Source organism: Cottoperca gobio, chromosome 14 (genome assembly GCF_900634415.1).
Source record: "Cottoperca gobio chromosome 14, fCotGob3.1, whole genome shotgun sequence".
Taxonomy (NCBI): domain Eukaryota; kingdom Metazoa; phylum Chordata; class Actinopteri; order Perciformes; family Bovichtidae; genus Cottoperca; species Cottoperca gobio.
Window position 1 is genome coordinate 200,265 of NC_041368.1, and position 16,724 is coordinate 216,988.

The following is a 16,724-nucleotide window of genomic DNA, read 5'->3' on the forward strand; positions in this document are numbered from 1 at the left end:
ATGTCTGGGGATTATATAGCCTGGTGCTAGGAGGGGTGTGTTTGTGTGTGCTTGCTGCAGTTAGGAGGGAAGAAGCAGCCCCCCATGGGTGACAAATGTTTTCAAATGACAGATGATGGACTCATCGTTGATTAGCTTAATTCATGATTAAAAGGAGGATCTAAAAAAGAGAGTATGGTAGTGAGATGTTTAGACTTTTTCCGCAATAAAGATTTTTTTAGATTCCAGAAAGAAAAGTTTCAAATGCCTGTCACGAAAATGAATTAGTGAGTTAGCACTCAAAAGCAAAATAAATGAGAATCCAAAACTATTTAGGTTTTTTTTAGGATTTAGGAAATATATGAAACTTGCAGAAAAGGTATACAAAAGAGAATTTATTGGCAATACAGTGTATTTTACACTATGCTGTGTACCCTTTTAGGGACGTTGCATTAGTGAATAGATATAAAGATGTAGCCTATGTGTTATCCGATAAAACAATGATATAGGCTACAGAAAGTGTTTACATGTACATAATATTATTAACGTAAAGTGTGCAAGTGAAGTGAAGTGAAAAGCCGAATTAGAGATGCAACGCACGAACAGCCAATTTAATCTTTGTACTTTTTTATTGAAATGTTAGAATATAACAAATGGGCACATAGGTCGAGTAATCCTATCTCCATATAGGCTTGTAATGTGAATCTAACTCTGTAATTCCTATAATCTTCAGGCAGAGACGTGGGCATTGAACCTACAATGTATGCCACTCATTAATGTAGCCTGTCATGGGACTTGTGCTGTAGATCTTGACGGATGGGTGGTGTTCTTATCTCAATCTAATTTGCTCTTGTTAATTAGTTAAGTGTTGCTCCCTGCAGCCTTTCTCACAGATGGTGTCTAACTTTTCCCCTCGTTGTTTTTACAGTCAACCTGGTCGTTTGAGATGTCTCACCGCCCAGCAGCGCTGACCCTCCCCCCCCCAACAACCACACACACACACACACACACACACACACACACACACACACACACACACACACACACACACACACACACACACACACACACACACACACACTGTTCGGATTCCTTCCCTCATGATGAAAACAGATTTTGAAATACCACGTGCAACTGAAAAATATGCTGCTTAATGAATTTCAATTTGCCTGAAATAGACAGAGGTTACATGCTGAATAAGAATAATCTGAAACATGGGTACTAAACAGAATCTGTAATGAGCATTACAAAATTACAAAGTAAAAGTCTGAGAGAAAACAGCAAGATTCCAAGTGGGGATTTGAATCATCCACCCTGTTTTGTGTTTATATGCACTGATGCAATCGGACGATAGCCTCTTTTAGTGGAAATAAACCCGTCAAATGTCAACTGATACATATAAAAAATGCTTAAGATGTGAGGAGGGTTTAAGAAATTTATGAAGAAAAAAAACACCCTTTGTCCTTTTTAGGCAACTAAATATCAGCAAAGCTTTGATCTTCAAGCAGCAACATCATGAATCCGAAATGCAACTGTTCAGTGTGTCTGTGTAGTCTTGTTTAACAACTCAATGCAAATATAATGAATATTATATTAAATAAGTCTCATGTAGTGCAGATGTTTATTTTGTACGGGATGTCAGCTGACTAGTAAAAAAGACAAAATTAATAAAATCAAATGAAAAAGAGGTATTGTTGTATTCATAGTTGACAATATAAAGTGTGTTTGAAAGTCATTTTCCTAAGATTTCCAGATTTTTAATCACTTCATAAATCCGTCTTTGTCTGTACTTTTATCTTCTCTATTCCCGCCAACTCTGACCTCAGAGGTTATGACCCCTTCTTTTGGACACCAAATTGGACACCAGGAGTGACTCTTTGCGCAAAAGTTTGTTCATTCATCCAAATGCTCTGCTCTCCATAGTGGAAGCCTGGGAAAACAAGTAATAACACACTTGTTGACCGCTCCTCATCTGTGAGTGTGTGTGTGTTACCCCACTGTTTTCCCATTTGGCGACAGCATAGGCAGGGCCCCCACCTCTGCTCTCCCCCGGAGCGAGGAATGCTGCTAATTAGTGACCAACTGCTCTTTTGTCTTGTGTATATACATCTTTTTAGTGAGGGCAATATGAGCCTTTATCTAAATTAATCCACAGAGTGCTTGCCACATGAAGTACCTCGATGACATGTCTGTGCCTGTCTTTATGGATATTAATAACAGCTATAAATCATGTTTTTCAAGGGCAATTATTTTACTGACTTTAAAAAAAAAGTGTGATACGGTGGATATTTCATTTGTATTGTATTTAGTTATTGAAAGACTTTTGTTTATCTTGACTCTGATGCAGACAAGGCTATAAGGTTCTTCATTTATGTCCACACAAAACCAAATCTAAATCAGAGGATTTTGTGATGTGTGATGACATGTTGATCGTTTCTTTTTATGTGGTTGAACATATAACAGGCCATGGACAGGATTTTAGGGCATCAAAAAAAACCCATTGTTAATTCATTCAACAGATCAAATATATTTTCTAAACAATATATAAAAAAATATAATATCACCACTTGACCCGCAAAATTATTATGGTGGAGACATTGTCTCAATGTATTTTTTATATGATGAGACATTATACAGGAAGGAAATTAACAATCTTGCAGAGTAGTGCGTAGAGAACAACCTACTGCTCAACGTCAGCAAAACCAAGGAGATGTTTTCAGAAAGGCGAGGAAAAGACACTGCCTTGCCTACATCAATGTAGCTGAGTTAGAGCAAGTGAACAGTTCCTGTGAATCAGCATCACAGAGGACCTGACATGTTCATCTCACGTCTCCACATCGGTTAAGAAAGCTCAGAAGGAAACTTCAGAAAGCTAAATTCCCTATGCCACGTTAAACCACCCATAACATAATTGATACCCATCCATTGAGCATCAGTGACATTGGTGAGGTGTAGTGCCTGAAGCCCAAAGGATGTTAAAAGAGAACACCCCAAGACTTCCGGTTATGGTGGCTCGCTAGGAAGACGCAACTATCAGTGCTCCGCCAATTTCTGTCTTAAATCCTAATTTTACCCACATTTTATGTCAACCGTTTCTATTCGACGGAAAAGACAGTTAAATGCTGGCTGCAGCAGGGAAATCAGCTAAAGGACGACTAAAACCAGTTCAGTCTAAGCTAAAAAACTTTGGAACATCCAAGCTACACGTGGAAGCTAAAGAAAGTTATGCTAGCGCTAGCATTGCGCCAGCCATGACTTCTGTTGAGACCGGGCGGTGGGAAGCAGGCTCGGAGGAAATCCTGATTGCCATAGGCTCTCTAAAGTCGGACTTTTCCACAATACTTGATGGCATTCTAACAGGAATAGAGGGGATGAGAAAGGAGATACGGTAATGCTCAGAACAAATGGCAGAGGCTGAAGTAAGAATCTCATCTACCGAGGACGACGTGAGCTCCCTGCAAGCTAAAGTGAACACTCTTGAAGCTAAAAACACGAAGCTAGTGGATAAAGTTGAAGACTTGGAGGCCAGATCCAGGTTATCTAATTTGAGAGTGGTGAACTTGCCAGAAGATACTGAAACAGGGGATGCTTGTGCTTTCCTCTAAAAATGGATCCCAGACGTGTTAGATTTGGCACCGCTAAATTCAAAGTTTATACTGGAGCGAGCTCACAGAATCGACCAGAGGAGGGATGCAAATGCCCCACTAAGAACTTTGATCATGAAATTCCTAAACTACAGGGACAGGATGGTTGTAATGAAGGCAGCCAGGGCAAAAAAACAGATCCTATTTTAAGACCAACAGGTGAGATTTTATCCAGACTTGGCTGCAGGAGTGCACAAGCGGCAGAAGATGTTGGATAATGTCCGTCAGAAACTACGGAACCTGGGAATTCGGTATGGCATGCTATTGCCGGCTAGGCTCCTGGTGACCTACAAGGACAAGTCGCACACTTTTGAGAACCCGTCTGATGTGGAGAACTTCATCGAGCGGATTGCAAGAGAGGAGGGACAGGCTGAGTAACATAACCTGTGGCTGCAACTGGCTAAAGGGCTAATATGGGCTAACTATGTGCAGGTATCATGACTTATTTTCTTTAAGTATTTGCGGTCGGGCATCTTGGATATGTCTGGACATATGAATGACTGACACTGACCAAATGTTCTGTTTATATGTTCTGGTGGTCACAAGTGTTTTCTAACCATATATTGTGTTCAGGAGGTAGACACACTCTCCACATTTAAGAGTAGGCTAAAGACTTTCCTTTTTGATAAAGCTTATAGTTAGGGCTGGCTCAGGTTTGCCCTGGATCAGCCCCTAGTTATGCTGCTATAGGCTTAGACTGCCGGGGGACACCTTTATCAGTGGCAGTGGAGGGGAGGAGAGAGGAAGAGAAGGAAGAGTCCTTCTCTTCCTCTCTCCTCCCCTCCCTCTCTTCTTCTCCCGCTCTATCTGTATGCATTTATGTAAATGTATGTAACTCATCATCCGGGGTATCATCCCCGGAGTTTCTGTGTCTCATGTGGCAGGTTGCCACTGATAAAGTTTATGTCAGGATCAGGAATCGTGGCTGCGCCTGCTGCCTTGGTCCTGCTGGACACCGGGAAGCCTTTTTGACATTTTCCTGGATTCATCCAAACTTTCTCTTTTTCAACAAAACATCATTTTCTGTCAAATGTTGTATTTGTACTATGTTGTTTATCCTGTACATACGACATCTATTGCATGTCTGTCAGTCCTGGGAGAGGTATCCCTCCTCAGTTGCTCTCCCTGAGGTTTCTTCCATTTTCCCCCTTTAATTATGGGGTTTCTTTTAGGAAGTTTTTCCTTGTGCGATGTGAGGGTCTAAGGTCAGAGGGTGTCGTAACCTGTACAGTCTGTGAAGCACACTGAGACAAATGTATAATTTGTGATATTGGGCTATACAAATAAATTTGATTTGATTTGATTTGATAACATTGGGATCTGATACCACACATGGGACGCTAATTTCGTTAGCCCTAACCTAGCACTTATTTCTGGGTTGTTTTTATTTAATTTCTTTATGTTTACACCATACTTCTCAGTATCTCACCAACGTTGCATGGCGTATTTAAGTTACAAGCTTGAAAGCAATAGCTTTAAATGAGGTTAATAAGTTAATACATTTAGTTAATAAGTACTACTGAGGACAGCTCTTAGGGGTGATTTAAGTTAAATTTGTCTCTGATAACTAGCTATTCAGCTACATTTGTGTTAAGCCCTGCAATGGTTGTTTAACAAAACGGGTAAGTGCTGTTTTATGACAAGGGTATGTGGAGCCTTCAGTTTAAAAATTGAAGAATGAATGCATATTTATTTTATTTTGGTACTTTTACAATCTGGAATGTTACGGCATAACATATGTTGGCTCCTCCTGAGATCACTGCCCATTAGTTAAGTATGGTGGAACTACTTTTGGTGGGACTTCTTATGATTACATGGTGGTTAGTAATGTAAAACAAAGTTTAGGAATAGAAGTATAGTCGAGCTGAAGCACGTGCTGTATGAGTACAGTGACTGTCAGCTATAAGAGGAAGTATCAACATGAGAAGGGGGGCGGCTGTCCATTAGGATGGAGGCATTCAGGAAAGGGGTTAAAGGTTCACAGGGTTGGATGTGGTTTGGAACATCCGTGTTATGTTTCTTAATGTTTTTTAAATGTATTTTTTATTTTTATGTACATGTGGGTTACATAATCTGTGTCAAAGGTCATGTCGCAGGGTGTGGAGGTTAAATTTACTTCCTGGAATTGCAGAGGCCTGCAAAAACTTAAAAAAATCAAACAGGTTATGAATAGAGTTAAAAGTCTGCAATCTAAAATAGTTTTTTTGCAAGAGACACATTTACCACCAAAGGATGATATTAGAATCAGGAGGAGGTGGACAGAATGTGTGTATTCAGCAACATTTTCTACTCAGGCTAAGGGGTGTTATGACGTTAATTCACAAATCGGTACCATTTCAGGTAACAAATGTAAACAAGGACAAGGCTGGTAGATACTTAATTGTACAGGGTACTCTACTAACAGAAAATCTGAATCTAGTTAACATATATGCCCCCAATAATGATGATCCAAAGTTTTTCAGGGACCCAATTATATCTATCAATTAAACCAGATGAAACCAATCAATTGGCTAAACTTCAAGCATGCCTTAAGGACATAAAAACTTGGATGTCTAGCAACCTTTTGATGTTAAACACAGACAAAACTGAAGTTATGATACTTGGCCCTAAACGCCTCCGAAACGCATTTTCTAATGACATAGAAGCTCTGGATGGCATTAACTTGGCCTCCAGCACCACTGTAAGGAATCTTGGCGTCATCTTTGATCAAGATCTGTCGTTTAACTCCCACATAAAACAAATCTCAAGGACTGCCTTCTTTCATCTACGTAACATTGCAAAAATAAGACACATCCTGTCTCAAAATGATGCAGAAAAACTAGTCCATGCATTTGTTACTTCAAGGCTGGATTACTGCAACTCATTGTTATCAGGTTGTCCCAAAAAGTCGCTTAAGACTCTTCAGTTGATCCAAAATGCAGCGGCACGTGTATTGACTAGAACAAGGAAACGGGATCATATTACTCCTGTATTAGCTGCACTGCACTGGCTCCCGGTAAAATACAGAATAGAATTCAAAATCCTTCTCCTGACTTACAAATCAATTAATGGTCAGGCTCCAGCATATCTTAAAGATCTCATAGTACCTTATAAACCAACTAGAGCATTACGCTCCCAGACTGCAGGGTTACTTGTGGTTCCTAGAGTCTCTAAGAGTAAAATGGGAGCCAGAGCCTTCAGCTATCAAGCTCCTCTCCAGTGGAACCAGCTTCCAGTTTGTGTTCGGGAGGCAGACACACTCTCCACATTTAAGAGTAGGCTAAAGACTTTCCTTTTTGATAAAGCTTATAGTTAGGGCTGGCTCAGGTTTGCCCTGGATCAGCCCCTAGTTATGCTGCTATAGGCTTAGACTGCCGGGGGACACCTCCCTGCTCTCTTCCTTCTCTTCCTCTCTCCTCCCCTCCCTCTCTCCTCCCCTCCCTCTCTCTTCTTCTCCCTCTCTATCTGTATGCATTTATGTAAATGTATGTTACTAACTCACCATCCGGGGTATCATCCCCGGAGTGTCTGTCTCTCATGTGGCAGGTTGCCACTGATAAAGTTTACGTCAGGATCATGAATCGTGACAGCGCCTGCTGACCTGGTCCTGCTGGACACCGGGAAGCCTTATTGACATTTTCCTGGATTCATCCATACTTTCTATTTCTTTTTTTTCCAACACAACATAATTTCTGTCAAATGTTGTATTTGTACTATGTTGTTTATCCTGTACACACGACATCTATTGCACGTCTGTCCGTCCTGGGAGAGGGATCCCTCCTCAGTTGCTCTCCCTGAGGTTTCTTCCATTTTTTCCCCTTTAATTTTGGGGTTTCTTTTAGGAAGTTTTTCCTTGTGCGATGCGAGGGTCTAAGGACAGAGGATGTCGTAACCTGTACAGTCTGTAAAGCACACTGAGACAAATGTATAATTTGTGATATTGGGCTATACAAATAAATTTGATTTGATGATTTGATTTGACCTGTTTTATACGCTTTCAACATTTACTGGTAATTACATCACAGCAGGGGGTTTTAATTGTGTATTGGATCCAACAAAGGAACGGTCAGGGGGCATAGATAAATCACACACCAAAAGCAAAAGTATTACTTAATATTATGAAAGATTTCAATTTGAAGGACATCTGGAGAGAATTAAAGCCTGATACTATAGTATCTTAGTATTCTTGCTATTCTGCTTCTTACCAATCTTATTCCCGTATTGATTACTTTTTGATATCAGCAAATTTGGCTTTTAAAATTAAAGACGGCACTTATGATGGAATCCTTATTTCGGACCATGCACCAAACTCATTGCTTTATGTAGACTCAAGGCTGACGAGAGATCCTCCTAAATGGCAATTCCAACAAAAATGGTTGCAAGACTCAGATTTTGTCACGTATCTTGGCAAACAAATTGATTTATATTTTGAGACAAATACATCGGAAACATCAGCATCTATAAGATTGGAAGCTTTTAAAGCATGTATTAGACATGCTCACAAGCTCCAAATCCAAAAAAGCTCGTCAGAAAATGATAATGTTGGAATCGAAAATAAAAACCCTGGAGAGTGAGGCCTTTCAGAAACCCTGCCCCGAAGTACAACAAGAACTGCTAGTACTGAGGTCACAGTATAATGCACTGTCAGCTTCTAAAGCAGTGGTAAGTCTACTAAAACTCAAACAAACATTTTACGGCCAAGGAGAGAAGCCTGGAAAGATATTAGCGTGGGGCATTAAACAATTACAAACTGAAAGATCCATTATGTTAATACAGAACAATAAGGGAGATGATATAGTCGATCCTATAGAAATAAATTAGGCTTTTAAAAATTTCTATGAAAACTTATACGACTCTGACATAAATACAGATTTGACAAGTCAAAATAACTTCTTAGACACTCTCAATATACCTAGTATCCCAACAGAACTCAGACCTAGTCTGGAAGCTGAATTATCATTACAAGAAATGCAATTGATAACATGAAATCTGTGAAGGCTGCAGGGCCAGATGACCTACCCATAGATATCTACAAAAGGTTTAAATATAAAGTACAAACGCCCCTCTTAAATATGTTATTAGAATCTTTTAAAAATTAAATCCTTCCGCCATCACTGAGAGAAGCCTTGATTACATTGTTACCAAAACCAGGGAATCCCTGCAATAGATGTGAAAATCTAAGATCAATAAGCCTTCTCAACTCGGATGTAAAGGTGTTATGTAAAATCCTTGCAAAAAGGTTGGAAGGCCTGCTCCCAGGGATAATTAAGGAAGATCAGAATGTGTTTATTAAGGGGCGCCAAGGGTTTCATAATGTCAGGAGGGTACTGAACATTCTACATAGCCAAAAGGAAATGCCAGATACTGCTCTCTTATCGTTAGATGCCGAGAAGGCATTCGATAGGGTCGAATGGCCATATCTTTTTGATGTCCTCGAACGCTTTGGATGTGGTAAAATGTTTTGTAAATGGGTTAAATTGTTGTACACTGACCCTGTTGCAGAAATACTTACAAATAATACAACCTTGAAACAAATTAAGATCCACAAGGGGTGCCGTCAGGGGTGTCCTCTATCACCACTTTTGTTTATAATGGTAATAGAACCGGTGGCCATAGCTGTTCGGTCTCATCCAAAGATCTCTGGTATAACTATAGGTCAAACAGCCACCGCTTAGCTTTATATGCTGATGACGTCATAGTGTTTCTCAGGGAGTTGGAGAGTTCAATTCCAGTATTATTAGAAGTGAGAGGAAAATTTGGTGAATTTTCCGGTTACAAACTTAATCATTCCAAATCTTCCATAATGTTATTAAATTCCAAAGAGAGAAGTATACTGACTGCATCAGTCCCCCAGTTTAAAGTTGCAGATAATTTTACATATTTGGGTGTAAAAATAGTGCCCAATATAACAGATGTGGTGAATTCTAATTACGATCCTATTATGGAGTCAATTACCAGCACAATTGATAGATGGAAGCCTATGTCGATCTCCTTAATTGGGAGAATTAATATATTAAAAATGAACATACTCCCCAAGTTGCTGTATCGATTCCAAAACATCCCCCTGCCTCCTCCTCAAAACTTATTTTCAAAGTTAAGGAAATTATTTAAAAAAAAATTGTGGAACAAACAACAAGCCTGCATGCGCTTAACCCTCCTGTATATGCCCTATGATAGAGGGGGCCTTGTGTGTCCTAATCCTCTCTGATACTACTGGGCAACTCAGTTAAGGACTACTATGTTTTATTTTGCAAACGACAACCTCCCTGCCTGGAGAGAGATGGAGCCAATTTTTAGAGCTACCTCTTCCCATGTATTCGTACTCAACTAGTCTTAAGAAACTTATAAAAAAAGCACTAACCCTATTACTAGAAACATGATTAGAGTCTGGCATGAAGTGAGGAAGTACTTGGGTGAGCCCCTTTCTATCTCACGTTTTAGTCCAATTTGGGGAAATGATGACTTCACTCCAGGCAGAGCTGATAGTGGGTATAAGGTTTGGTCAGATAAGGGTGTACAGAAAATTCAGGATCTATATAGGCTCAATGATGATAAACTAATGTCGTTTGAGGAGCTTGCAAGTAAATACAACATTCCACATAAACACTTTTTCAAATTATTACAAATTAGAAGCTTTATTGGAGCAAACCAAAAACAATTATTAGCTATACTTCCATACTCACCATTAGAGAAAATAATATTAAAGGACTCTAGGGGGAAAACTTAATTTTCGCACTTTATAATTTGCTTATATCTGCGTCCCCTGAGGCCTCCGAAGCGAAACTTAAAAATTGGAGGGATGATTTGCAAGAAGACCTTTCAATTGATGAGTGGGAAGGTGCCTGCAAGAAAGCGCAATCACAAACAGCGAATACCCGTCTTAAGCTCTTACAATATAACTGGCTAATGCGTACATATATTACTCCAGAAAAGCTAAACAAATTTAATGGTGATATCCCAGACTTATGTTTTATGTGGACAATCCAAGGGAATGCTCTTCCATTGTGTTTGGGAGTGTACCAAGATAAAAACGTTTTGGGAAGAGGTTAAATGTATGATAGAAGAGATTTTATCATTGCAGTTAAGCATGGAGCCCAGGCTTTTTTTGTTAGGGTGTTACCCAAAAGAACACAACATAAGGAAGAAAGAACAAATCTTTTTAAATTTATGTCTGCTACAGGCAAAACGTATGATAGCACTTTCATGGAAAAAAAATGTAAACAGTCCAAGTATTGGTAAATGGCTAAAAGAATTGTCTGCATGTGTTTCATTAGAGAAAATAACCTATTCAATTAAAGGAAAACAAGAACTATTTAAAAAAGTATGGGGCCCGTTCCTTAACTATCTGGAACATGTGGATCTATAGAGCGCTCTGGGTCAGCAACTTGGAGATGATTAAGGTTCCTATGTTGGGAGAAGGATTGAAGCCTTTCATATCTGCCTACATGTTTGTATATTTCCTTACATAGCCCCCATAGTTTGTGTAGTTAATTTACACAGTTTTACAGTTATTTGTGCGACTTTTAATGTACTTCATTTTGTTATGTCTTGGATGTGGACGTTTGTGTACTGTCTTATGTATTGTCTATATATGCTAAAAAACAATAAAGAAAGTGTTAAAAAAAAAAAGAATGTCATCCAGATACATTACATGGTATTCGAAATGACCAAGGTGGGTGTTGAACGCCGTCTTTCACTCATCCCCCTGCCGCATGCGGACCAAATGGTAAGTGTTCCTGAGGTCGAGCTTGGAGAAGACGGTAGCTCCATGTAATGGCTCGAAGGCTGAATTGATGAGGGGCAAGGGATACTTGTTTTTAATAGTGATGTTGTTTAGACCCCGATAATTGATACATGGCCAAAGCGATTGGTCCTTCTTAGCCACAAAAAAGGAGCCCGCTCCCACAGGGGATAAAGATGGTCTTATGAGACCTGCTGCGAGAGAGTCCCAGATGTAGACTTCCATGGCCTCTCGCTCAAGTCGAGACAGGTTAATAGGTGGCTTGAAGGTAGAGGAGCGCCGGGGAGAGTGTCAATGGCACAGTCGTAAGGTCGATGAGGAGGCAGAAACAGAGCCCACTGTTTACCAAAGACCTCCCCCAGGTTATGATAAACGGCAGGAACTGCAGACAAGTTGACTGATTCGGGTTTGGCTCGGGGTCTGGTGGAAAGTGCAGAATGCAGGCAGGAGGAGTGACAAAAAGAGCTCCAGTTCTTGACTTGACCAGTTGATCAGTCTATGTGGGGGTTGTGCAATTTTAACCAGGGCTGGCCTAGTACTAGGGGTGTGTAGGGCGAAGGCATAACGTGAAACCTCATATCTTCATGGTGGTTGCCTGACAGGATGAGATGAAATGGTTCAGTGATATAGGTGACTTGAGGCAGGAACCTTCCATTCAACCCTCTAGCACAGGGGTGTCCAAACATTTTTCACTGAGGGCCATATACAGAAAAATATACAAAGGGCTGGGCCACTCATACTTTTGAGGTATATTGCCTAACAAAAAAAAAATTAAGGGGGGTGGGGGGGAATGAGGGGAAATGGGGATGGATATATCTCAAGCTTGTTAAACAAATAAGTTATTGGGCTTGTTAACACATCAACTAACGTTAGTTAGAAAATGTTATCAACTTTAATTGACTGAATTTATTGAAAATGAGTATCAAACATCAAACATGACATCAAATTGCAAATAAACCACTTCTAACTGCAAATAAATTACTTACGTTAGATGCAAGACTAGTATATGATCGCCAGGTTATGCTAGATCTGTGAAAAGTCTGCAGTTTAGGATGCTTACACACAACCACCCTGGATAGCCTGCGCCGACTCTGGCTACTACGCCAGCAAGACCCACTGGCCTCTGCAGCAGCGGAGCCTCCTACCAGCACGGGCCGCATCAGGAGGAAGCGGATTTTTAACAATAAAATGCAGACCGTTTTATCTGCCATGGGAATTCACCACAGTCATTATCACTGCAGTGTATGTTTCCCCCACTGCAAATGTTAAAGAGGCAATGACTTTTCACTCTCAGAACATCAGTGAGTTACAATCTGTACATTCGGAGGGCGTTTTTATTGTAACAGGGGACTTTAACCAGGCAAACATGAAGACCGTTCTCCCTCAGTTCCATCAGCATGTGGATTTTGCAACCAGAGGCTTAAACACACTGGATCTGGCCTACACAAACATTAAGAAGGCATTCAAGGCAGCCCCCCGCCCCCACCTCGGCTCCTCAGACCATCTCTCTGTTATGCTAATTCCTGCATACAGGCCCCTGCTCATCAGAGAAAAGCCCACGGTGAAGCAGGTGAGGATCTGGCCTGAAGGAGCCATGTCAGCGTTGCAGGATTGCTTTGAATGCACAGACTGGGGCATGTTTAAAGAGGCCGCAACTGAAAACCATCAAATTAATGTGGAGGAATATGCTGTGACTGTATCTGCATACATCCAGAAGTGCATGGAAGATGTCTCTGTCACCAAGTACATCACTACACGTGCCAATGAGAAACCCTGGATGACTATGGAGGTGCGTGACTTGCTGAAGGCACGGAACGCCGCTTACAAATCTGGTGACGTGGTGGCTCTGAGATCAGCAAGGGCCAACCTGGACCATGCCATCAGAGAAGCTAAGCACACCCATGGTCAAAAAATCCAGAGTTTCTTTAATGACGCCATGAATACCAGGCGCATGTGGCAGGGAATTCAGACCATCACTGGATACAAGGCTGCTCAACAACTTCAACTCAAAATCACTTTGGACGCTTTGAGGCACTAAATAACACATCTGCAATGAAAGCTGTCCCCCAGCATGATGAACAATCACTGATCCTCGACACAGCTGATGTCTGGAGAACGCTGAAGAAAGTTAACCCCTGGAAGGCGGCGGGCCCGGACAGTATTCCAGGATGGCTGCTCAGGGCTCTAGCCCATGTCCTCACGAACATCTTCAACACCTCCCTGGACCAGGCTATTGTTCCATCATGTTTCAAGTCAGCAGCCATTGTTCCAGTGCCTAAAAAATACCCAATCACTTGTCTGAATGATTACCGGCCGGTAGCACTCACCCCCATCATGATGAAGTGCTTCGAGAGGCTGGTCAAGGACCCATATCATCTCCATACTTCCCCCCCAATCTCGACCAGTTCCAGTTTGCTTACCGCCCAAACCGCTCCACAGAGGACGACATCTCCTCTGCACTCCACCTGAGCCTTGCCCACCTGGAGGAGAAGAACACCCATGTGCGAATGCTGTTCCTGGATTTCAGCTCGGCATTCAACACAATCAGTCCCCCTGGTAAGCAAACTGGGACCCCTCGTCCTCAACACCCCCCTGTGTAACTTGCTGCTGGATTTCCTCACGAACAGACCCCAGCATGTGCGGGTTGGAAACAGCACCTCCAGCACCATTTCTCTGAGAACCGGCTCCCCATAGGGCTGCGTTCTGAGTCCACTGCTGTTCACCCTGATGACCCACGACTGTTGCGCCAGGTTCAGTACGAACCACATCCTGAAGTACGCGGACGACACAACAGTGGTGTTACTCATCAGGCACAACAACGAACTGGTCTACAGGGAGGAGGTGAAACATCTGACAGACTGGTGTCACACCAACAACCTGATCCTGAATGTTGACAAAACAAAAGAGATCAAAAACAGCACTGTCACACACCACTCCTCTGCAATGAAGACTACAGCCAGCACAAAGTTCTTGGGAGTGCAACTCACAAATAGTCTGACCTGGTCCCTTCACACCTCCTCACTGGTGAAAAAGGCACAGCAGCGCCTGCACTCCCCCCTCCCATCCTCACCACATTCTACAGAGGCACCATAGAGAGCATACTGACCAGTTACATCTCTACCTGGTCTGGAAACTGCAACACCTGAGACTGGAAGTCTCTGCAGAGAGTGGTGAGGACAGTGGAGAGGATCATCGGGACGTCTCTTCCTTCCATCAGAGACACTGCAAATAAACGCTGCCTCACCAGAGCCCAGAACATTATAAAAAACCCCACTCACCCCCACCACGGCCTGTTCTCCCTGCTGCCCTCTGGCAAGAGGTTCCACAGCATAAGGAGCAGAACTACCAGATTCTGCAACAGTTTCTTTCCCCAAACCGTCAGACTGTTGAACCAAAAATAACTTTTTCTCCTGAGCAATGTGATGTGAACTCCACTCTTAGAACTCTTAAATATATATATTTTATAGAGTGTATATATGTTATTTATATAAAGTACATTTATATTTTAAGTACACATTTTATTTTATATTTATGCAATAGCACCACGACACTTTTAAATATTTATGACCACTTTTAGTCACTTTTACAGTAAGCCAGGACAAACGAAATTTCATTTGAATTGTACATTGTATGATCTTGAAATGACTACATTTTTTGGATTGATTGATTTGATTGATTGAGTAGGCTCTTGTTCAGTGTAGAGATGACCAGTAAGATCAACTAAAAATGCCAGGTCTGCCAAACATGGAGGGTCACTCCAGGTTGGTCCTTCTCTTTCAAAAACAGATCAATTTCTGATCTCAGGGAATAAAACCGCTGCAGCACGGAGCCGCGACTCAGCCAGCGCACATCAGAATGGTGGAGTACGTCCCCGTATTCAGCATCGACATCAGACAGGACAGCTTCAAATTCTCTGTGGTTATGTTGTGCCCTTTAGACTCCTAAGACCAAGCAACTCCTAAGACCAAGCAGCTCTTCCGTAACGCAAAAGTTATCGTCAACTCCTCACAAAAAAAATTAACAGCTGTGCGGTGTCTGTTGCATCTGTGCTCTCATCACATGCAATAGAGTAAAAATCTAAAGCACAAGCTTTATCTGACACTTGATGTTTTAAGTGAGCTGACAAGTCAAAACTGTGTTTCTGTGTTAGAACAAAGACGTACAATACATTCAAGCGCAAGTTTCTATCTGGGCCATATTCCATTATACTTTTAGAATTGGCTGTGGGCCGTAGTTTGGACACACCTGCTCTAGCAGATAGGGTTGACAGAGGTTGAATAGCGCTACCGGCCGAGACCCCTAGTTGGGTGTCCAGAAAACTTTCATCTGCTCCAGAGTCAACCAGGACCGGCAGGGAGAGAGCTTGTTGGTTAACCAACAATGTGGCCTCCAGGGGTCTTTGGTCTTGTGGGGAAGAGGAGGTGGTCTTGCTCGCCAGTATCCCCATCTTTACTGACGAGCCCTCCTTTTTGTCGCTGGGGGCAGGAGGCCAGGAAATGACCGGAATGAGCGCAATACATACAGAGTCCCTCCTTGAGTCTCCTGAGATATTCCTTGAGAGTGAGTCAGGCTCTGCCTAGTTGCAACGGCTCCACAGAAGATAGGTGGGAAGGAGAGACTGGTGTGTACTAGGGTTGACAACAAGATCTCTACTGAGTCTAGCGGGAGAAGGGGCAACTACCCGAGAAGGAGACAACCTTCGGGACCGGCTAGCTTTTTCCCTGTGTTGTTCCCTAAGACGGTTGTCAAATCTTATGGCTAGCAAAACTAAGTCGTCCCCGAAACTGACTCGTCCCTCATAGCTCACCCTTAACAGAATCCTCTAACCCAGTGGTTCCCAAACGGTGTGAGACAAATCCCGGTGTGCTGTGAGATTTTGAAACAATTAGGCCTATTGCATTTAACTGTATACAAGGTTTGTAATTTATTTCAGTGTTTCCCCTAGATTTACTGCTCTGGGGGGATGAGGTCTGTGCGTGGCGCAGATTCTTTAAGTTCTCTCCTTACCTTTCCTCCGCTCTGTCTCTGACTGTAAGTGTGTGTGCACACGCGTGTGTGTGGGTAGGGAAACACTGTACTTTGTCCTACACACTTATTTCACAATATAGAAACAATAGGTCTTATATGGTTTGGCCGAAATATAAATACAACAATCATTAAAAAAAAAGCGAACCCCGTTTTAGCCATTTGCGCATGGTGGGAAATATTAGAGTGTGACACATCAAAGGCTCTCTGCTAGTATGAAGGAGAATAGCTAGTTTCCAAGGACTAGGTTAAATAAATGTTCACAGAGTGATAACAGTGATACTATGTGTTAGCGAGGGTTTTTTTTCCGGATATGAACACACGTGTGCCTTGAAATTTTGGCTTGGTCTTTGGTG